The 24,711-nt window shown below is 43.8% G+C and overlaps 1 protein-coding gene across 4 annotated transcripts in view; it reads right to left on the reverse strand.

Moving 5' to 3' along the window:
• The window catches only part of SH3TC2 (SH3 domain and tetratricopeptide repeats 2), a 125,155-nt gene that overhangs the window by 15,489 nt on the left and 84,955 nt on the right, over positions 1 to 24,711 (reverse strand). The window contains exon 19 of one of the 4 annotated variants that reach the window (XR_011073120.1): positions 16,260 to 16,346. The exons of the other annotated variants lie outside the window; for them this stretch is intronic. The gene's annotated coding sequence lies outside the window, so the exon portion shown is untranslated. Of the gene's footprint in view, positions 1 to 16,259; positions 16,347 to 24,711 lie in introns of those variants that run through there. 4 annotated transcript variants of the gene reach the window in all.

The raw sequence follows: 24,711 nt of genomic DNA on the forward strand, positions 1-24,711 counted from the left end.
TCTGGGGGCCAACACAGATTGGGGAGAGTCAGTGTGTGACCTTTGGCTTAGAAGATCATCCTTCTTGAGCAACGTGCTATGACAACCAAGTACACATGACACATTTGAGTGACACGATCCAGGAAACTTAGCCCAAAGCCATTCTGACCTATTGGGAATGGAATGTATAACCACTACCATCCTGCCCACTGGCCAAGCATATGTGGAAGGCCGCACACAGGAAAGATGGCAATTAGCCTGTCTGTACTGTATTCCTCTTCCTAGCTCATTAATGCTCTGCTTTCTCATGGTGGTGGCATCTGCAGTGTTCTGTGACATCAGGTGCTGTGTAGCATTCCTCATACAGACCTTCCTTACATACCTCAGAGGAGCAACGAGGTCATGTATAGAAAGGTACTTTGCAAACCATAAAATCATAGCTACGTCAGCTTGGCCAGTTTCTGACTTTCACTGCCCCAAACACTAACTCAGAGGCTCCGATAACGAGTATATTCTTTAGAGAGAGGACAAAAACCCCTAACAGCATGGCGAATAGGACAGACGCAAAGCAAAAGAAACCAGCCACATTTCCTGCTGGTACAAAGGCCCTTATGCTGTGTCTGACCCTGCTCTGAGGAAGCCTGGGCATCACCTAAATACTCCAGGCTGCAGACAGCTCAGCGTGTGACACCCTGTCCTCGGCTGTCTTTTAGCTGCTACCCTCACCTATTCTTAACATCTTTGCCTTTCTCGCCAGTTTCTGTAAACCTGCGGCATCCTGAGTATTTGCCGGAAGCTTCCTCTTGCCCAGCTCAGCACTCCATCTTCCCGCCTTCTGCCTGGAGCCTCAGCTTTAAAGGATACACTGGCCTGCCTTTCTAGTCTCCCTAAACCACTCTCTTGATTCCCTCAGCCTTATTGGGACGAGGAAAGGAAGACAGGGAGGACAAGACAGAGACAGAGAGACACAGAGAGAAAGAACAATGCAAACTTTCTAGCCCAGATCTTGTTCAGCCCCGTGCCCACTTCAGTTCAAATTAGGTGCTGGGCCAGTAGTTTTCCAATGCTTCCTCAACTCCTGTGATTCTTCAGAGCTGCCTTAGGGACCCAGGTAGGAAAAGTAAAGAGGATGCCAACAGGTCAGGGGTCACTTCAAGAGAGAAGCTCCATCTTATCTGTTTCATATATTACAATCCTGCATAAAACTATGACTGAAAAAAAATATTCCATTCCAAAAAAAAGTCTGAAAACTCCCATGCTAGCCACTGCACCTAGATCAGATGGAGGAAGGCACACTCCTACACTGAAGAAGCCTGTAGGATACCCTAAGGTAAGCAATATTTTTTGGCAAAGGGCAACTCAGGAAAAATTGGGTTAAATTTTTGTCCAAAATTAAAATAGATTTATTGAGTCTCATATGGGAAAAATGTATCTGTTCACACAATTCAAATTGTCTACTTCGTTGAATGAAGAATACATTGAGGAAATGAGTAGCCACTTAAATATGAATACCTGTTAATATCTACTTAGTGGTGATTCAGGAGAACATTTCTAATCTTTCATTCTGCAAATAGATTGTGAAGTCTTTCTCGAAGCTGCCGTGAGGCCCTGCTCAACACTGCTTAGTTGATAGACCACCCCTGGGGACACCCAGGGGATTGTCAACAGGGCAAAAACTTTTTTAATATTTCAATTTAATTTTATTTTATTTTTCTTATATATCAGGTTCTTGTTAGTTATCAATTTTACACATATTGGTGTATATATGTCAATGCCAATCTCCCAATTCATCCCACCAGGGCAAAAACTCTTAAAGAAGCATCCTAGCTCCTGCTTTCTTCCCCTTGTTGCTCAAGTTCAGATTTTTCCTGTGTGGTCTGCAGATTTATCCTAAGGGATCGTAAACCCCTGGTCTGTGGACAAGTGAGCAGACCAGGCAGGCAGGGCCAACTATAGAGAGCCTGCTGGAGAGGCCGGCATGAGTAAAGGGATGTGTTCTATCAGCTGAACTAGAGTCTAAAAGCCCTCACACACCCACCCTGCTGCTGACTCAGCCGACAGCTCAGACCGACAGCTAATTTGGGAGGAGGACCTACAGGTATGAACACTGATCAGCTCTGAAAGCACAGAAAAGGCATTAACCATGTCATTTTAGAATCGTACATTCTCAGACTTTCAGAATCAGAGCCCCTTAGAACTTCTGGCCTGCAAGGAAACAGAGAGGTTCCATCCAATATTGTATAATGGTTCAGTTCCTGGGCTCTGGAGGTAAACAGACCTGGACTCAAGACAACTCAAATTCACTGGAGGGCGTGGGGCAGCTCACAAGAGGGAAAAGAAGAGAAGGCTTAGGACAAACTCGGAACAGGAGCAGAAGTTACCTGGTAATCTGGCCCAGGAACTGGAGCTGTAATCCAGTCCTGAGGATTTCTTCTGCTCTCAAATGGTAAACTCAGGATTCCAAGTTCTGGAAGAGAGAAATTCCAACTGGACTCTCCCCTGCCTTCACAGTGTGATTTGAAGAAACCTCAGGCACCATAGTGAGAGAGGGAGATAGCTGATGTACCATTCCAACAAGACCAGAAACACTGACACTAACTCCCAAAGGGAAATCAGGGTTCTTGGGCAGTAGGCGTGCTGCCTGGACGACAAACAATGAGCATCTACCATCACATACCTGCTTCAGGGCCGCTCAGAGGATTGACAGCGACAATCCACTTAAAGGGCCGAGCACGCTGCCTGGCACACAGTAAGCTGTCCATTAACCGTTAGCGTCTTTCATGATAACTTATGCTTCTTGTGGAGCTAGAGGCCCTCCACAACATGCCCATCGAACAACTGCCTCTAACTGAGACCTTTTTCCCTTCAGAATCATGGCTCCTGGGCAACCTTTTGAATGTGGAGACCATTTGGCTTGGGAACTTTAAAAGATTTTACTGACCACAAGGACAGCCCATACCATTGGGAGTCCAACAATATCTAGTATGGGACCAACTGTGGCTCAGAAAGAAACTTTCACATGGATTTTATTCTCTTTGTTATTTCAGTAATGTCCTGCATGCCATCCCCCTCAAATCCAGTCAACCAGAGTCAAGTGTTGAGTTCTGGCAGCTTAGTTTCATCACACTGTTAGGGCAGAAAAAGAGAAACAGAAACTCCTACCAGAAGACATGACTCTGAGACCTTATCTCCTCCTTAATATTCCACTAAATCAGGAGCAGGCTCCCTGGATCTTCACACCAAACCTCAAAAACTCTAAAAGCACGTGCCAGAAAGGGGATGCCCACTTGCTTCACTGCCCCCAACTACTGCCCTTTAAAAGGGCTGCTGCAAAACTCTGGTGTCTGAAGACATATTGGCTTCATTTGAGGCACGTGCTAACTTTAACATCAGTTATACGGAAAGGGGAGAGTACATGGAAAGTCATCCTGCAGTTGTCTGGCCGGTCAAAGCCACTTTGCCTTGAAGGACATCAACTGGGCTGATGGGTGACAGATCTAAAGCACTGGAGCTCACTTCCATTTCTATTTTGATACTTGATGGAAGTATCAATACCATAACTTGGTAATATATATCTTCAGCTTGGACACCTCTAGTTTCCTCCCTCTGAGGCAGCCAGTTCCATCATTTGTTGATTCAACAAACATCTACTGAGACCCACTAGCAGCCAGTTACTGTGGAAGAAGTTAAATAATAATCATAACTGTTATTTATGGAGTGCATCCAATGGGCGGGACACAGCTGCCATGCTTCATTCACATCGTTTCAATTCATCATAACAGCCCTGTGGAGTATATCACTTTGTTCTTTTTGTAATAACTATTTGTGCTGCTTAAGTAACTAGAAAGTTTTTCATTACATTTCAATAATTCTGCTTCCATTTACCTCACCCTTTATGTTCCTTTGCCCTCAGAAGAGGCTAAAAAATGAAACCAGATGGCTGAAGCTGGGCTGAGAGAGCAGGGATGGCCCTATCTGAAAGATGATCTCAGACCCCCTTTCCTTCCCCCGTGTAGGGACAAGTCTTCACCTGAAACATGAGGTGGGGCTGATGAGAAAGTCCAATCTCTGCTCTCTGTTCCACTAACTCTGGTTCAAGAGGCAGTAGTTCTCAACAACTACTGAAAGTCAGAACCATCTACAGCTCAAAGGGGAGAAGGAAAGAGAAAAGAGAGATGGATGAGGGTAAGTGATGGCTTCCCTGAATCCAGTGGTCTCCCTTGGACCACTCAGATGCCCCTGCAGGGGCAGGGATATCCAGACCAATGCATGTTTCTGTGGAATCTTCTCACCATTGACTCTCCTGGCAGGACCAGCTGTTTGGCTGTGTTTAAACTGTCATCCAGCCAAAGCAGCTTGGTGGCACGCCCAAACGCTAACCCAGCAAACACACCAGGTCTATAGCCCGCTCCAAAACTTTTTTAAAGCATAATCTGAACCAGCCAGTCAATTTAAAAATACTCCAAGCAGACAGCCAATGAGATTTGAAAACAAGGAAAACCAAAAATAAAAGGTAAATATATATATTTACTTATTCACTCACTCATTATTTAAACCTTGCCTTTTTTGAGAGAGGATCTAAGATGTCAAGAGCCAAATTATTTAAAAAACAAAAATAGCATTACCTATGTTCTGCAAATGTCAATGATATCACAAAAATTCAACTTAGGTTAACATTCAAAGCATAAAGCATGTTTGTGTGTGTGCCCACCTGTGACTCTTCACTACTCCACAGGGTCTGAAATGCAGAGGGTTCCTTCTCTTTTGCTCCTAAACATGAAAAGATATCACAGTGCAGTATTTTCCACCTGAGACATGCATTCATTCCTTCAGAATCATTTAGTGAAGTCCAACCATGTGCCACCCATTGAATGGATACAGTGGTTATAGATGTTTTGGATACAGTGGCCAAAAAGCCACATACCACACAAAGCTTACATTTAAGACAGTTGGAGGCCAGCAAAGTATGCTCTGTGCTGAAACTGGGGCATTCACATCCACTGGCCCAAAGAGCTGGAAAGGCACTTAGAGGCCATCTAGATGGGTTTTCCCATGTGCAATCATTCAAGAGCCAACCTCACGGTTTTTGCCATATGTCAACATCACCTTCATAGATTTCTTTAGATGTTCTCATCTACGTAAACACTTTTATTTTAGGAGAAAACTATATATCATTGCTGTAAATGGAAAACCAGGATCACTTGTCTTAAAAACAAAGGTAACCATAAAAATAAATGAAACAAAAATAAAGCAATGTGATTAGATTCTCATCTAGAAACATACATGCAGTCTTAGGAAGACTCTGAGCCTGAAGTCAGCTCTCACTTTGTAAAAGAGTAAGATCAGGAAGTATTCAAAAGGTGTTAAAGCTATATTAACACTACTCTGGGATGTTCTCCTTTCCTTAATCAGGAGGATTAAAGGAGAATTAAATTCTGCACAATTGTCTACTATGTGATTTGTTTTTAATATTATAATAATCAGTCACAGGATTTAGGAAATCATGTCTAATCCAGCCCTCTTATTTTGCAGAGGGAGCTGGGGCCCAGAGACGGGTGGCGACTAGACCAAGGGTAAACAGCACTTTAATGGCAGAGCTGATACCAAACCCCAACTCCCTATGTTTCTGCACAGACCGGTATGTTCTGCTACAGTGGGCTGCAGATCACCAAACAACTAAATAAATTCTTACATTTGCTCTTCATCACGATTGAAGACCAGTCTTGATCCACCTTACTTTTGGATGGGAAGAAACCAAAATCCATCTCAAACTGGCAGACATGGTGATCCCTCTCGTTACCAAAAATCAAGTTTTTCTTTTTCTTTTTTCTCCATGCACTTATTTTCCATGTGTTATAGAAGTTCTTTTAGTAGAAATATCTACCAAGATCCCAAATAAAACCTAGAAAGTTTGTAGGAACTTCTGAACATCCTACGTCCTTAGATAACCTGCTATGATAAGGTATTCGGTGGGGAAAAAATACCCAGCCCCACCCCTTAAGGACATTTTGTCCTATAAAACTCTCAGTGTGCGCATCCTGTACTCAGTAGCCCTCACCACATATTGACTGTAACACTTTAAATTAGGTCTAGGAGATAGAGGAGGCGGAAATCCTCTCTCGTCCACTGAGAAGGTCACTTGCAATTTGCCTGCCCCCAACCCACCTCAAAGAGCAGCTCTCGGCAATGGTCCCAGGGAAAATCATCAATGTCAGAGACACAGTAGCCATCTGCTTGTCAAGGAGGGTGCATTCCAGCATCCCTACTCTCTTCTGGGAAGATGAGGCCAGGGTTTCAAAGCACCTCTCACAGGACAGGAGAGAGGGAAAGGGGGATATGACAGTTCTCTTTCCTTGGAAGCTGGCACAGGAATATTTTAAGGCTCCTCAGAGGGACTGAAATCCATGCTTTTTGGGGACAACTCTGAAGTTCAGCTCTTCCTTGCCTGCCTAACCTCCCAGGGCCGACTGTACCTATTATCTCTTTTATGTGAGCAGCACAATAGCCTTGTGCCCGCTAGGACCAGTGTTGTGTGAGCATCCAAAAGCAAAGAGAAGTGACTCTTGTTCCTAATGTGGAAAGAGCAGGACTTCCTATGATACAGCTGATGTTTCCTGAAATAGAACAGGATTTGAGCAAATGGTTTTCACTAGGCGGGCAGGGAAAGCAGAGTGTGGCTTAATGTTTCATTAGTGGTGACTCAGACCCTCACTCCTGGGCGCCTGCTCATCCTGGTTGGGTCTGACTTTTTTCCAGTTACCAGGCTCAGCTGCCAGATTCCCTCTTTGCTAATGCTTGCTGTCCTGCCAGCCTATCTGATTTCCTGGGGAGGCCATGCCCCTGTCCTTCTTCTCATGTCATTTACACTCAGTTCCAGTTTCTATTTTGAAATTGATTAGGTCTTGACCAACCACTTATCTCGGTCTGCAGAACACCTCCTGTGCAGCTCTGCCTCCATCTGGGAGAGATGGTGATTTATGTTTATCTCAACCAGAGCCAGGGCTTTTTCCGGAGCTGTTTTCAAATTTGGGGCATATGCCCAGTTGCTACCGGAATTAGTTGGAATAAAGTGTATTGAGGGTGCCGATTCGGCAAAGATTGCATCGGACGTGCTGCATCAGCCAGACTCAGTTTCTCAGACTTTCCATCCTATCTCAAATCAGCCCTCATTCAATCTACGTTTAGTGCGTCCTGACTATGAACCAGACACTGTGCTGGGGCTACAGACATGAAAAAAAACCAGGTCCCTGATGCCTGGATTATGCTCCAACATGGAAAGGACTTCACAGAGTTACTCTCAAAACACTGTGGGAGATGTAGAGAGAGGCAGCATGATCTAGCCCGTCTGCCTCTCCAGCTTGGCTCACAGCACTCTTGCCCTCCTCACCCGGCTTTGGCCTCCCTGCCCTTCACTCGCTTCATGCGAAGCTCTGTGCTCCTTAGAACAACAGCATCAGCATCACCTTAAAGCTTGAGAGACACACAGGATGTGGGGTCCCATTCCAAAACTACTGAATCAGAATCTGCATTTTAACAACATTCCCAGGTGATGTGCATGCACTTTTAAAGTTTTGAGATGCACTGATGTAAGAGTTTAGTAGCTATGAATTGTTAAGCTGGCATCTGACTCATTACCATCCTCTCAGTTTGGTTAGTAAGAGTCTATTACTCCATACCTTGATTGGATTGAGTCCTCCTCAAACTTTAATGTAAGCACAAATCGATGAGGGATACAGATTCTGAGTCAGTGGGTCTAGGTGGGCCCCTGCAGTCTGTATTTCTAACACACTCCTGGGTAATGGCAGCAGGGGCTCATGTACCATACTCTCAATAACAAGAACAAGAGGGAACCTGACAGATCAAGTACCTGAATCAGCAAAGCAGAAAACCAAAAACCAGACCCTGAGCTTAAGGTGACTTGACTCAGGGGAGGCCCCTCTGTTCCGCCTGCACAACTAGAGGGCAGGCAGCATCTCTGGTCCCTGTGTTCTCAGCACCTCCTCCTGTGTCATCACAAGAGAGGCAATTGTCATCACTGAATGAATGAATGGACATCAGTCAGTTCTCACCTCTCCCCTGCTTACCATTGTCCAGTGGTTCCTTATATTTAACAAACCCCATGAGGCCCAAGCTGACCCAGGTCCTGCCCTGACGCCTCCTTACTTCTCTCATCCCACTCATTGCCACCACACTAGGCTTTTCCCTGTCTTTCAAACCCGCCAAGCTTTTGCCTGCCTCAGGGTCTTGGCACATGCTCTCCCCTCGACCTGGAATGCCCTTCCTCCAGCTCTTTCCATAGCTGGCTGCTTCTTGTCATTCATTGCTCAGCTCAAATTTCACCTCCTCAGCAAGGCCGTCCCTGACTGACCTGTCTAACCCAGTATACACACACCCCACCACCAACTCTCTGTCCTGCATTTTTTTCTTAGCCCTTATCAACCTGAAAATATTTCATTTGTTTGTTCACTTTTTTGTCCTGATTCTCCTAAAAGAAAGCAAACTTTATGAAAGCAGGGACCTTGTCTACAACCCCCAGTCCATAGTAGATGCTCAGTAAACAGTTGTGGAATAAATGGATAAATGATCTAATACACACCATAATTTGCTTCTGTCACTGCAACAAGAGAGAGAGACTGGGCACTATGTGAGGCCAGAAGAGGGAGTGATCACTTCCTCCTGAGTAAGGAAGAAGTGGGGGTGGTAATCAGGGCAGGCTCCCCGAAGGAGGTGGTATTTCAACTTCACCTTGAAGTGTGGAAAGGATTTTCATGGGCAATGAGGGGTAGAAGCAGCCACCCCAGGCAGAAAGAACAGCTTGGGAAGATGGTGTGGGAGGGCTTAGGGAACAGAGCGTACAGCTGATGGGTGGAGACTCAGTATCTGCCCAGCTCAGGGCTCTAGGCAGAGACAGCCCTCACTGTAGTTGTGACAGAGTTTGGCAGGGCTCCTGCAGCTGAGCAGCTGAGGTCACTGCCTTCCCTTAGGCAGGCCTCAGCCACACCCTTAGCCAAGATGATGAAGGCCAGCTCTCTGAGGCAAAACAAGGTATGAGAAAGAGACAGGTGGGCCTGGGGGTCAGGACCCACCTTCACCCCCCTTCCCCACTTCACTCCAGTGGGCCATTCTGAGGTCTGCCTGGCTTCTGTCCTCTTGCCTGTAAAGGCCAGACAGTTGCAATTATTTCATTAACCCCCTGTGATCATCGGTTTCAGGTTCAAGTCCCTGTTTAACTCTGAGCTCCATAAGAGAAGGAACCATGCTGGTCAGCCTTATTCACAGCTCTATTCTGAGAGCTAAGGGTTGGGAGCACATAAAAGCTCCCTGGTAAGACTCATTCATTCCTTCACCACTACTGATGAAGTACCCAAGTCAAGCCAGGCATTTGCACTTATACACAGAGGATGCAGGAGTAACACAGGGCAGCAAACGTCTCTACTCTCGCAACCGTAGAATTCACATTCTGTTTGGGGGCAACACATTCTAGAATCTGGATTTGGCGGGTCTCACTGTGTGACCCTACCAAGCCACTGAATTTTGTAGGCTGCCTACAAAGTAGAAGGGGATAGACTAGATCACCTAGTTCAGAATTTTGAGCTAAATTTTGAAGGATTCTAGGGTCCTTTGGTGCTTGCTGGGTTCAGCAAACAATGATGTGCTTCTCTTAAGAAAATTTAATTAGCCTAAGCAAGTTTTTGTTTTGTTTTGTTTTCTGTTTGGGGGTTCCACTTAAAAGTTGATGTGTAATACAGCCACTATGGAGAACAGTATGGAGGGTCCTTAAAAACTAAAAATAGAATTACCATAGGACCCAGCAATCCCACTACTGGGCATATACCCAGAGAAAACTATAATTCAAAAAGACATATGCACCCCAATGTTCATTGCAGCACTATTCACAATAGCTAGGTCATGAAAAATTAAATAAATAAAAGTTGATATGTAAAGTAAGTTCTACTGCTAATGAAAAAGTTGGGTGGAAGCCACTACTTTAGTCCAACGTCTCACTCTGGCCATGGTATGAGCCAGAGGGGAAGAAGGTAGAAACCAGACATGCTTTCAGGTTGAGGGCAGCTGAAGGTGGTGGGAAAACACTCCGGGAAGGCAGTGTGTGACAAAATGCAGAGATGGAGGCTAGCCAGGGACAGAGCAACCTGATAGAGGTCCAGCAAGATGAGGTGGAGACAGGCACTCCCCAGCTCTCAGGGACATGGAACTACATGCCTGGTAGCTGGTAATGGCCAGAGAATTTTCTGGGAGGTCTAAGAGCAGGTCACAGGGCCAGGGCCTTGGGGAGAGAGAAGTGGGGGCTAAACAAGGTCCCCACCTGGGAGAAGCTGGGACTTAAATACAGACAAGACTTATGCCAGACTGAAGTCCAAGGTGGGGATCTGGCTGGTTTCTGAAGGGGGAACCATGACTCACGGCAAAGGTCAGAGTCAGAACTGCAGCAAGCGACTCTGCTTCGAATCAAGCTACCTGCCCAGAAGTCTTCAAGTCTCCCGCTAAGGCTTGTCCAAAGTCACACGTCCAGCAAGGGGTAGGAATCAGTAACACAGCTCCCTGTACCTGATCCTCTGAGCAGGGCTCTTTCCACTACCTAATCCACGTGATGAACGCTGGGCTAGACTCCAAATCCAAATGGGATTTTCTAAACCTGCAGTAGACAATGAGTTGTTTATTGTTCAGTGAAAGGGAAGATCATTTTCTTTTAACTGAGTTCTGGCTCATGTCCTTGGGAATTAGACTGACCTTTGTGTTTTTAGCACCAGCCCATTAGAGGAACTGGAAAGGCTTTTTCTGTCTCTAGCTCAGCACCTCCGGAGCAGTCTTAATGCTGATCTAAAAGTTCTGTCTACGTAATACAAAAGCAACAGGTCAGTTCAGGCCAAAACTAATAAACAAGAAATCACTACTATCAGTAATATGTTTGTGAGAGCATTTCGCTCCTTCAGTAGCTGTTTTCTTATTTGTTCTTAATGATATTAGGGGCAGAGGGTGGGTCAGGCTGTGTCCCCACGTTAGCCCCTCTACCAAGTCACCCTGTGTATTCTTCAGGGCACTTAACATTCTCTTAAGTAATAGTCTATTTGTTTATCCATTTTCACATGTCTTCCCAACCAGAATACAAGCCCCACATGACAGGGAATGTATTTGTCTTGTTTAGGGCTTTATCTCCAGGGCCTAAAACCTGATAAATGCTCAGGAAATAACTGTTGTATGAATGAATGAGGCAGATCTGTACATTTTGAATAATACTTATGATGTATTTTGAGTAAAAAAAAAAAGTTACCTAATGAGATCCTATCATCAAAGTGATCAGAGAAAGTATCCTGGAAAAGGGATTCAGAAGAAATGAGAAAGGGAGATTCAGTTATTAATGTTTATATTTCTATAGCTTGACTTTTAAAATGTTGAGATACCATCTTACTACTATCAAATATGCAAAGATACAAATTTTGGTAACAGGCTGTGTCGGAGAGGACCTGGAGAAAGAGGCACTCTCAAAAATGATAGGAGTCTACATTATAGGATACTATTATTGGGGGCAATTTGGCAACATCTATCACAACAACAAATGCACGTACCCTTAAGATTCTGCTATTTCATTTTTGTGGAATTTATCTTACATGTATAATGACAAACACATGAAATGACATGTGTAAAAGTTATTTGTTGCATTGTTGTTCATAATAGTCAAATGGTGAAAACCATCAAAATTGACATCATTAGAGAATAAGCTATATAAACTAGGATCCCCATTGTGCAATGGAAAACTTTGTAGCTGTAAAGATGAATGAGGATGCTCTCTATATACTCATATGGAAAGTTTTCCAAGATAAAAACTTGAGTGTAAAAAGCAAAATCAAAGCAGAGTATATAGCATGCTATAATTTGTGTTTAAAAAATGGAGAGTTGGAAAAAAAAAAAAAAGAAAAAATGGAGAGTTGGGCTTCCCTGGCGGCATAGTGGATAAGAATCTGCCTGCCAATGCAGGGGACACAGGTTCGATCACTGGTCCGGGAAGATCCTACATGCTGCGGAGCAACTAAGCTCGTGCACCACAGCTACTGAGCCTGCACTCTAGGGACCCGCGAGCCACGACTACTGAGCCCACGTGCCACAACTACTGAAGCCCACGCGCCTAGAACCCATGCTCCGCAACAACGAGAAGCCACTGCAATGAGAAGCCCGCACACTGCAGTGAAGAGTAGCCCCCGCTCGCCACAACTAGAGAAAGCCCGCGTGCAGCCACGAAGACCCAACACAGCCAAAAAAAAAAAAAAAAAAAATGGAGAGTATGTCACTAAATTGCTTATATATGCACAAAATATTCCTGGAAGAATACACAAGGAACTAATAAAAAGCATTGCCTATAGATAGGGGGAAACCAGGGCAGGGGAAAGGGAGAGGCTTTTTTTGCCATTCCCTGTTAATTTTTTATTTGGGAACCGTGAGAACGTATTATATGTTCATATAGATTGCTTTAAAAATATTTGCTAGCATAGAGATTGCTAAAAAAAAAAAGAAATGAGCTGTTTCAACATATCTGGGCCTTATGAAAGATCATTTTAGGAGGTTGGAGCAGCAGAAGCATCATGTCTGCAAAAAGAACTGGACCAGAAAAAGATGTTGGGTCCTGGGCCAGCTCTGACATTGACATTGACATTGATGCTGATGTTAACTTTGGGGAAGTTGTTCCCTCCCAAGGCTTCAGTAACCCCATCTATAAGATAATGAGGGTGAACTGGAAACTTTTTTTTTTTTTAATAAATTTCTGTATTTCTTTATTTATTTTTTGGCTGCCTTGTGTTTTCGTTGCTGGAAGCGGGCTTTCTCTAGTTATGGCGAGCAGGGGCTACTCTTCGTTGAGATGCGAAGGCTTCTCACTGCAGTGGCTTCTCTTGTTGCAGAGCATGGGCTCTAGGCGTGCAGGCTTCAGCAGTTGTGGCACATGGGCTCAATAGTTGTGGCTCGCGGGCTCTATAGCACAGGCTCAGTGGGCGTGGCGCACGGGCCTAGTTGCTCCGCGGCATGTGGGATCTTCCTGGACCAGGGCTTGAACCCGTGTCCCCTGCATTGGCAGGCAGATTCATAACCACTGCACCACCAGGGAAGTCCCAAACTGGAAACTTTTTAAAGGTCCCTTACTGCTCTGACATTCTGGGATCTATTCGATGGCAAGGCTTTACTTAATTTGAATTAAACTACATGCTCTATATAATAAGTCCTATTAAGGCATTTTGAATACTGTATTTTCTTTCACTTTGCTTCACTGGTTTCCTTTTTTTTGATTGCCTTTTTAAAGTGATTTTTGAGAAACTCCCATCTTGTCTCAGCCGAAGGTTACCTGGCCATGAAGATGACTATGGCCTGAGATGTGGCAGTAGACAGGACAGGCCAGGTCCTGAGTAGAAGATGACCCAGAAAGAGGCAGAGAGCAAGGAGCACCAAGAAACCAAAAATTCAGTGGGGTGGGAGCAGCCCCACAAATGCATACTGAACCACGGGACTCAGTTTACCCAGATGGATGTTCTAGGAAACCAAATGCAGCTCCCTTCTTCCTGCTCTGCATACCTGGGAGCCGAAGTGCTCCAAGTAATCAGATTTTAAATGAGGTAAGACACAGTGGTTTCATCTCACCAAACTGAACTTTCCCCTTCCAGTAACAATACTCTACTTTCCTACTTGGGGGGTTTCTGCCCCTTCCCACGTGCTTCATCCATAGGCCCAGGTGTCCCTAGATGGCCAAACAGTGGAATTCTACCCTGCCACAGTGACCATCAGACCCAGGGCTTTTGTCCAAAGCGTTGTGAAATAAGATGCTTTACTTTGCTGTTACTATCAAAACTTGGGGAGGAGGGATATAAGATGTGGAGCTGCTGGTCACCATGATGAAATTGCATGATGCTTGGGAATAGAGGAAAGCAGAAATAAGAGATGGCAACAGCTTTGAGGTACTGTCAACCTGCTCCTGGAACCTGGTTGGTTTTTAAGTCTCATGAACAAATACATTTCTTTCTTTTTTTTTTTTTTTTAAATAATTTAAGCCAGTTTACTTCACCTTCTGTTTCTTGCAGTCAAAAGGACCTGCATATAAACACCAGCTCCAGCAGATTGATAGTGACTGCCTGAAGAACTATATTGAGAAGAACCTTGAGGGCCCTATTTGGGCTCATGACTCATGAGGAAGGTATGGCAGAAGAGAGAGAAGAAAGAGATGTGTAAAACAGTGTATCCTTTTGACTAAGATGAAACCCCTGACTCGGTCCTCTGCCTCACCCTGGACTGGGCAGTGTTTCATTTTTTTTTTCCCAAGCCTTTGTCTTTCAGGTTGGGATATGGGCAGGAATTTGTCAGCATGTGTTCCCAGAAGGGTAGATGTCCACATCTGCCTAGAGGTTTAGTGGGTGTTCCTGCCCTCAAAGAACTGTACTTGGTGCCATAAGTAAATCTCTTCCTAGTACGTGTCCTCAAAACACACTCTGAAGAGAAAACCTTCTTCCTGCGTGACCTGGCATGGCTTGTGCTCCACTCACTTCTCTGACCTCAAACAGTTTGCAATCTGTATCTGGTCAAAATGAGCAATGATGCTAAAAGCACAATGGATTACAGAGGTAGCATTTGAAAAGTTTGCAAAACAGAGGATAAGAAGTGAGTCTGGAGATTGAAGCAATGAAAGGTTACTAATTGATCATTTCTAAACTGGCTTTCATGGTTCCCCCAACTTGGGGAAGCTGATATGTTTAACTGAGATTCTTCTTGATGGACCTTTTATTAATTCTGACCCCATCTGACATCCTCAAAAAATAGACACTGCGTAAGAATGGGGTGCTTTTCTGACAGAAAGTTATTCACTCAAAACATTTTAAAATCAAAACACACAAAATACATATTGCTACTTTTCTGAGGCAATCAGGTTTTGAAGGCATAATTTACATACAATCAAATTCATCCTTTTTAGTTATGTAGTTCTATGAGTTTGGACAAATGCATTCAGTTGTGTTACCACTACCCCAATCAAGATACTAAACTGTCCCATCACTTCAAACAATTCCCTTGTGTCCCTCTTGATAATCAATCCCTGCCCCCATTCCCAGCTCCTACAACCATAGATCTGTTTTCTGAACTGACATATAGTTTCTCAAAATGTCGTATCAATGCAGTCATACACTAAGTAGCCTTTGGAATCTGACTCCCTTCAATTAGCATAATGCTTTTGAGATTCATCCAAGTTGTTGCGTCTATCAGGAATCTGCTCCTTTTTATTACTGAGTAGTACTCCATTGTGTCTATGTACCACAGTTTGTTTATCCATTCACCAGTGGAAGGATATTTGGGTGTTCCTGTTTCGGCAACTATGAATAAAGCCACTATAAACATTTTTTTCACACGTTTTTGTCCGCACAAGTTTTCATTTCTCTAGTACAAATACCTTGGAGTAGAAATGTGTCCTAAGTGTATGTTTAACTTATAAGAAACTGTCAAAGCATTTTCCAAAGTGGCTATTCCATTTTGCATTCCCCAGCAGCAATGCAGCCACCTTCCTTTTTAAGTGGAATGTCATTTTATTTAGGTTTAGCTACATTGTCATATCTCCATCAAGGCTTAAGGGACTTCATGTCCTTGGTAAGAGCAGAGTAACCTAAAGATATCACTCAATCATTTTTGTGGCATGAGACTCAGAGTCTTAGCTCTAGTGTGGTTTTAGAAAAACACACAAATGCAGAACCTTGATGTCGGAAAGGAAATTAAAGGTCACTGCTTCAACGTCTTTGAGTAGGGCTGAGTTTTTTTGTTCCTTTTTTTTTTTTTAGCTTTCTTGCGGTATGATTGACAAATAAAAACTCTATGTACAATTTTGTGCAACATGATTATCATATGTATATATATATATACACACACACACACACACATTGTGAACTATTTACAATCAAGCTAATTAACATATCAGTCACCTCACATAGTTTTCTTTGTATACGTGTGTGTGGGGAGGGTGACAATTAAGATCTATTCTCTTAGCAAATTTCAAGTATACAATACAGCATTGTTAACTATAGTCACCATGCTGTACATTAGATTTCCAGAACTTACCCATCCCGCATATATGAAACTTTGACCAACATTTCCCCATTTCCCACACTTCCATCCCCTAGTAACCACTGTCCTCTCTGCCCCTAAGAGTTTGACTTTTTTAGATTGCATACATGAGCGACATCATGCAGTATTTGTCTTTCTGTGTCTGGCTTATCTTACTTAACACCCTCCAGGTTCATCCACGTTGTGACAATGGCAGGATTTTCTTTATGTCGTTGCAGCATTAGTCACAAGAGCCAAGGTATGGAAACAACCTAAGTGTCCGTCACCAACTGAATAGATAGAGAAAATGTGAGATTATACATGTGTAAACACACAATGGAATATTATCCAGCCTTATAAAAGAAGGAAATCTTGTCATTTGAGTAGGGCTGTTTTGAGCCAATCATAATCAACTGTCTCTCATTTAGACCCTGTTCAGTAGACCCCATGTTTACTGCCCATGTGAAATAGCATAGTTAGCTACTTTAAACTCATTTCTTCATCTCTAAAGGGTTTTTGTGAGGATCAAGAGAAAAATTTATGGGAAAGAGCTCTGGAATCAGAAAGCAGTTAAACACTAAGCATTAATAAGAAAACAGACATTGCTAGTAAGTTTAGCTTTCTATGGGCAATCTTACCAAGCCCAGGTATTCTTAAAACCTACTAGCATGGATCATATGATTATCAAATGTTAGCACAGATAATGTGATTTTTAAAGGTTAGGATTAAAAGAACCTTTGAGATCTTCCACCAAGTCCTAACTCAACGATAGTCAGTGAAGAAACGGAGGCCCTAAAAAGCTGAGATCACACAAAGTTACTAAGTGCAAAGCTAGTTAGAGAATTCAGAAATTCTGACCCTGTGTCCAGTGCCCTCATTATCCTGCACAACCTTCTTCTAAAGGCTGGTTTGAACAGCAATTAGACACAACCAATTTTTAGGCTAGTCCCCACCGCAATGGAATAACCACCCAACTTATGCTAACCCCCAATCACTCCCTATAACATGTCTTACTTTCCCCTGGTACTAATTCCCAGCTTCACCCATTTGTTGTACTCTCTCTCTGCCCCAGTGGAAGTTAAATTCTGCCACGGTAGGAACCTCTGTTAGCTACATTGCCCGGCACATAGTAGATCCTGAATAAGTTTGTTGGATGATGATTAGAAAAATGGACATTAATCAAATCATTCACGCTCACAACAGGTTTGACGAAATGACAGATATCTTCTCCGACAAATTTTTAAGCCATTTGTTTGGGTGACTTGTAGGCATCGCAAGCCAAATGGGAGAACGAGAGTTGCTCAGGCAACCAGACTCAAGGGGCCTAAATCCCATTCCCATGCCGTCATTGCCCAGTCCTGCTCCGTCTTGCTCCTGTAAGGGACGCATTGTCTAAACAGCATCGAGTGTTAACTTGTTAAATCAGTTACACCCAAAAGGGTTGAGATTATTTAACAATGCAACAAGATGAGGTCATATCAAGAATTCTGAGGAGAGGCAGAGTTTTCAAAGACTCCAGTTCCACACCAGGGAGCTATTGTTTATGAAATGATTTTGGAAAATGAAGAATTAACTCAGTAACTAATCTCTTTCATGGGAATTCTTTGTGCTTAATTCTCAGATTTGAAATTCTTTATTTTATATCCATTCCACAATCATCTTACTAGTCTAACTTTTTAAAAGATGTAACTCATCTGTGTGGAGGAAAAAAATACATAATTGCCAACCATATTTGTTCTGAACAAAGATTGGTTCCATTTGCCACCACTGGGAATGTTCAGGAATATTCTCCCTGGAGGTCAGGGACTTTGTGAATTTTGCCCACTGGTCTATTTCTAGAGCCTGGGAAGGTGCTAGGCTCATAGAAGGAATCTAATAACTATTTGCTGAGTGCATGAATAAACCTGGAGTTATTTACCCGAGTTGAAACCCTCCCATAGCTTGAAGGAGAGATAAGACTGGACCTCCAGCTCCCAGCACCACCCCAGAGGAAAACTGTGTGGTCTTTACATCCATGGTCTCAGGCATATTTCATATGAACCCCATGTATTTGGCTGGGTTTCCCACTCAAGCTAACTTATGGTACTTTTCTGAGAGCCTCACTACATACAAACTCTGAAAAAAGCTAGGTTCCAGGAACCCTACAGAAACAAAGGAAAACCTTCCAAGGAAGGCGGTGGAGTGATTCAGTGAGGATCATCAGATTAAGACTTAGAACAAAGTCCTGGTCACTCCCATACCACTTAACTAGTATGTAAGAGTCACCAAGTCACATCTTCATTCTAGACCTCATCCCAAAACTGAGGGGGTTCTTTAGAACATGGGTTTTCTCATCTAAAAATCACTCTGTGGCCCAAGTAAGTCTTTATACTGAGTGCACTTAAAGGTGAACCCATCTCCACTTCCACCACTCCTCGAGATGCCCACAAAAAAAGCCTGAAGTTGCTTTTGAACCTGCCTCTGGCCAGGGGCAGAGTCATGCCTGCCCAATATGGGGGCAGAGAAGGTGACTTGTCTATTATCATCTCTGCATCTCTTAGAGATAAGGTTGATTTCTCCCAGCCTCACTAGATAATAAAAACCTGTGCATGTGTGCTAGGAGCTCCATGGTGGAAGATTCAGGGAAATCGGCTGGATTTTATGAAAAGCAGGCAACAAAGCATCTTTTACTTTTTTCCATGGAAATGAAAGTAATTTTCAAAAATCCTCCCCTAGATGGGAATGCCATCTGGTCTCATAAAGCCCCTTTAGTATCTCGTCTTCAAAGATGTCCGCCAATGAACCACACACCCCAGTATTCATGCCAGCGAGTAGTACTGTCCCATACCAAATCTAAGCCAGACCTATACAACCAACAGAATGCAGCAGAAGTGACACTGTGTAACTTATAAAGCTAAGTCATAAGAGGTCTTGTGGCTACCACTTTAGTCTACTGGAATGCTAGTTCCTGGAATGCCCTCTTTTGGATCCCAGCCACCATGCTGTAAGAAGCCCAAGACCCATGGAAAGGCCAAGTCTCAGCACTCCAGTTGACCACAGCTACAGCTGAGCTCCCAGCTAACATCTGGCATCCACCACCAGCTTGCAAGGCAGCCGTCGTGGATACCCAGCCCAGTCGGGTCTTTGGATTCCTCCAGCCACAGCCACCATCTGACTGCAACCACATGACAGACCTCAAGAGAGAACTTCCCAGGTGAACCCAGTAAACCCACTGGGCCAAGAGAAATAATAAGGTGTTGTCTGAAGTCACAAAGTTTTGGTGTGGTTTGTTATACAACAATAAGTAACTGAAACACTGCCTTAAATTCCTTTACCAGTTTCTATGACCCTGAGTTGCTCTCACAAGTCATTGATGATCATTTACGCAAGACTCTGCCCCTTCCTAGCAGTTTACAAATAGCTGAGTTCATTTTAAATACTTCAAAATTAAATTTTGAAGCTAGGACTTTTTTTTTCCTATTGAATTTGAAAAGGTTTGCACTGGATGTGAAACAATGAAGTTGAGTTTTAAAAATATATTACAAAACTAGTTTTATAAACTTGGCTCCAAATACATGTCTGCAATTATGGGTCTATAGCTCTTATAATTATGTTTTACAAGATCATCCCAATTTCAAATAATCTTTCCATTAAATCACAGAAATTTGGGGGAAGTTACAATACTGTATCAAATCTGCACCTTGCAAGCTGCCTCTCACACCAAAGAAGAGCATAAAAACCCTAGGTCAGGTCACGTCTTCCCTCTTACGGTTCAAAAAACATAATCCCTGTAACTCATTTTCAAGGGTAGTAACTTTGCTTTCTTCTTTGGATTTGGGGTGCTGATTTATCTGGTCCAGTTGTGCCCTACTGAACCCAAACATGATGGAAATATAAAAAACTTTAACCACACATTCATAGAAATACACACAACACACAGAAAACAAATGTCTTGGGTCATGGAAAAATTTGCTGTTGTCATTGTTTTGTTACTTATTTTCTTTAAATTTCACTGGGTTCCTTTTGGAGTCATTGAATTCCATTTATGAGTCTTTTTTTAAGTTATAGGCTTAAACATACCCATAATGTAGTTTCTCCTATATTCCAGGCACTGTGCTAAATGCTTTAGACACATTAACTCATTAATTGCAGAACCTTGTGATATAGGTTATTTATTATCCCCACTTTACAGTTGAAAGAACCATGGCTCAGAAAAGTTAAGTGATTTGCTAAAGCCTCACAGATAGTAAGTACCCTGAGCTGAGATCTGAACTTAGGTCCAGCTCTCAAGCAAGAGAAACATAGCTGGGAACCTCTCTGAATTCCCACACGTCCAGAAATCGCATCTCAGTTTTTGAATCATTGAACAGGAACCATAGCTTGGCCAAAAGAACTATGTATTCTTGGGGATCACCCTGAGGGAAGGACTTGAATCTGAGTTTGGGAGATTGCAAAGTGTTGACATTTTCAGACTGCTTATTTATATTAGTACAGTTGTTGGCAGAATTCTATATTGTCCAGATTGCACTGGTAGTTTCCCTGTCTGATAAGATTTTGTCCCATCCTTCAAGTGCATGGATGCTGGGGATTATCCATTCAGGGGACTTTGGGCAGGGACACAACAGGCAGTCACAGAGACCCAAGAGATTCAACAATCTGAAACTCAGAGGCATCTGGCACGCACCAAGTAGCAACCAGGATATTTAGGATCTGTCCCTATGGCTCAATCCATGTGCACTGGGGAGAGAATGGGATACAAAACAGGAAAGAATGTGTTTTTGGAGGGGAGGGGAGTGGTATACATGTGTGCACACGTTTGTGCATGTGTGTGTGTGTGTCTGCGTGCGCATGCATGTTGAATAGGGTGGGGGCTGCTTTTCCTCCATGAGTCATTTCCAAACAACCTTTCCTCTCATTCCATCTGTGTCCCCTTCAAACCAGTTTTCTCTGCATTCTCTCATAGGCAAATCATCCTGGGGAAACCGAGACAGCCTCAAACGAGATTTCATGGTGGAATGTGCAGGGGTGGAGTGGGTTGCTCTGTTTGTTCTTTTTCTCTAACTTATTCCTATCTCTAGTCACACTTGCAGTCCCTCTTTCCCTCTAGGACATTTGCCATTTAAAATATATTCAAAAAATAAGTAAATAAAATATATTCATATTAAGATGATCAACAGTTCCTCTTTGGAAATGCAAACATGTGTGACTGAGCCTCAGTTTCCTCATGAGTAAATGGTCATACTTCTCCTCGCAGGTGAGTTGGCCTTTGTCAAAACACACACACACACTATGGCGTACTGTCAATCAGTTGAAAAGATACGTGAGTGGATGACTAGGTTTACCTGTAGACAAGACTGCAAAGGAGCCAAGTCAGGAGCAAAAGCGATCAGGACAGCCTGGTGGCAAAGCACATGGGCTCTGAGGTCAGACCAGCCGAGTCCAAATCCCACCCCTCTGACTCACAAAGTATGAGATCTTAAGCAAATTATTGAAATTCTCCAAGCCCTGGCTTCGTATCAGTAAAATGGAGATGTTAATAGTACCTACCCTCGAGGCTGTTTTGAGCATGAAATGAGACAATGCATGCCAAATGCTTAACCCAATGCCTGATACACAGCAAGTGCTCAGTAAATATTAGTTGTTGTTATTTATTATACAGTACCCAGGGTAAAATTTATAATAGCTATTATTTATTGAATATTTTCTATGTACGAGGCTATGGGCAATTTTAAATACACTATCTCTTTCAATCTTCAGAGCAACCCTGTAAGGCACGTTCTAGAATACCCCCTTTTCCAGATAAGAAAACTGAGATGCAACTAAGTTAAGTCATGTTTGCAAGGTCCCAAAGTTACCAAGTATCAGATCACAGTTGGTCTGACTCCAAGCCTGAGTTCCTACCCAAGTCTCACACAAAATTAACTTTCTAAAACCCAGATTAGAGTTACTTGGTGAATATCTGTCAACAGTTTCCATAGGCCTTTCAGGACCTCAATCCCTCTAACCTCCTTTTATGGCCCATTAAAACACCAGGGGCATTCACTGTGAAAGCCAGATAACTTCACGTGGGATAAAAATGAGCACGTATAGAGGACTCTTTCTCCTCTGTGAGCTTTCACACTCACATACCGTGTTTGGTGTGAGGATAAATGTATTTATTATAAGTGCCTTTAAGATGCTGCAAGGCTTGACACAGAGTGAACGTGGCAGAGAACATGTGAGGCAGTGAGAAAGCGTGATGGACACATGCTCAGAGTTAGGAGTCGGACTACCCTGAGTTCAAGCGCCCTGTCTGTCCTTCATCAGCTGTGGGCAACTCATTTAACCTCTGTGAGCCTGTTTCATCACCTCTAGAGGTGACAGGCCACACCTCTCCCCAGAGCAGGTTCTGAAGATTAAATGAGGTCATCCCTGTGAAGCACATGACACAGTGCAAGACACATGGGAAGCCCTTGGTAAATACTCTTATTAATAATACTGCGGTTATTAAGTGTTCAAAATGTTATCTATAATTATTATTAATATTCAATTCTCAAAACAGTTATACCATAGAGGAGACGAGGATACCAAGGCTTGGAGAGGCCGGGTGCCCTGACCCCAAAGGGCTGGCAGTGGGCCCAGTGTTCTTACAACCGCCTACCAGCTGCTGAAACCAGCAGGGCAGTGAAGTACTTATGGCTGGGTAATGTACACCCCTTGCTGGGCTCTGAGGAAGGAGTCCACTTCTTTTGAGAGAGTAGCAACACAAGCCATTACCAGTTCTATAATCCACAGTTCCTTCAATAGCAAAGCTAACCCCGGTCTTCATGGGATCATCCTGTATCGCCCAGTGCCCAGCAGAACTAAGAAGTGTCTTGGGTGGGCTTCCACCTTAGTTTTTGGCTTGAGTTGGATACTCAGGTGATTAGGTCAGAAAGGTTTCCCCCAGAAGCTCCAGTTCTTTGAGTGGTGGTGACATTAAGCAACCCCCAGATGTTGCACATGGGTGGTTGAAATGCCTGCACTAGGAGGGGCGGCCAGTCACAGAAGCCGGGGTCATAAAAGTCTTGTAATTAGAATTGGGGTGACTAATTTCCAGGTAGAATCAGAGGCTCTTACAAATTGCTTTTGCAGAAATCATACCCAGGCTGGAGCTTCAAGATGGCAGAGGAGTAAGACGTGAAGATCACCTTCCTCCCCACAGATACATCAAAAATACATCTACATGAGGAACAGTTCCTACAGAACACCTACTGAACACTGGCAGAAGATCTCAGACTTCCCAAAAGGCAAGAAACTCCCCCACGTACCTGGGTAGCGTAAAAGAAAAAAGAAAAAACAGAGACGAAAGGATAGAGATGGGACCTGCACCTCTGGGTGGGAGCTGTGAAGGAGGAAAAGTTTCCACACACTAGGAAGCCCCTTCACTGGCGGAGACAGGGGGTGAGTGGGGGGGAAGTGTCGGAGCCATGGAGAAGAGCACAGCAACAGGGGTGCGGAGGGCAAAACAGAGAGATTCCCGCACAGAGGATCGGTGCTGACCAGCACTCACCAGCCCAAGAGACTTGTCTGCTCACCCGCTGGGGCGGGCGGGAGCTGGGAGCTGAGGCTCGGGCTTCGGAGGTCGGATCCCAGGGAGAGGACTGGGGTTGGCTGCGTGAACACAGCCTAAAGGGGCTAGTGCGCCACAGTTAGCCGGGAGGGAGTCCGGGAAAAAGTCTGGAGCTGCCGAAGAGGCAAGAGACCATTGTCTCGGGATGCGTGAGGAAAGGGGATTCAGAGCACCACTTAAACGAGCTCCAGAGAATGGCGCAAGCCACGGCTATCAGTGTAGACACCAGAAACGGGCATAAAATGCTAAGGCTGCTACTGCAGCCACCAAGAAGCCTGTGTGCAAGCACAGGTCACTATCCGCACCTCCCCTCCCAGGAGCCTGTGCAGCCTGCCACTCCCAGGGTCCCGTGATCCAGGGACAACTTCCCAGGGAGAACATGGCATGCCTCAGGCTGTTGCAACGTCACACTGGCCTCAGCTACCGCAGTCTCGCCCCACATTCCGTACCCCTCCCTCCCCCTGGCCTGAGTGAGCCAGGGCCCCCCAATCAGCTGCTACTTTAACCCCGTCCTGTCTGGGGGGGGAACAGATGCCCTCAGGTAACCTACATGCAGAGGCGGGGCCAAATCCAAAGCTGAACCCCAGGAGCTGTGCGAACAAAGAAGAGAAAGGGAAATCTCTCCCAGCAGCCTCAGGAGCAGCGGATTAAATCTCCACAATCAACTTGATGTACCCTGCATCTGTGGAACACCTGAACAGACAACAAATCATCCCAAAACTGAGGCGGTGGACTTTCAGAGCAACTGTAGTATTGAGGTTTCCTTTCTGCATCTAATTTGTTTCTGGTTTTATGTTTATCTTAGTTTAGTATTTAGAGCTTATTATCACTGGTAGATTGTTTATTGATTTGGTTGCTCTCTTCCGCTTTATATATATATATATATATATATATATATATATATATATATATATACACACACATATATATTATTTTTTCATTTTGCTCCTTTTGTGAGTGTGTATGTGTATGCTTCTTTGTGTGATTTTGTCTGTATAGCTTTGCTTTTACCATTTGTCCTAGGGTTCTGTCTGTCCATTATTTTTCTTTTTTTAGTATAGTTTTTAGCACTTCTTATCATTGGT

This window comes from Eschrichtius robustus, chromosome 2, assembly GCF_028021215.1.
Source record: "Eschrichtius robustus isolate mEscRob2 chromosome 2, mEscRob2.pri, whole genome shotgun sequence".
Taxonomy (NCBI): Eukaryota; Metazoa; Chordata; class Mammalia; order Artiodactyla; family Eschrichtiidae; genus Eschrichtius; species Eschrichtius robustus.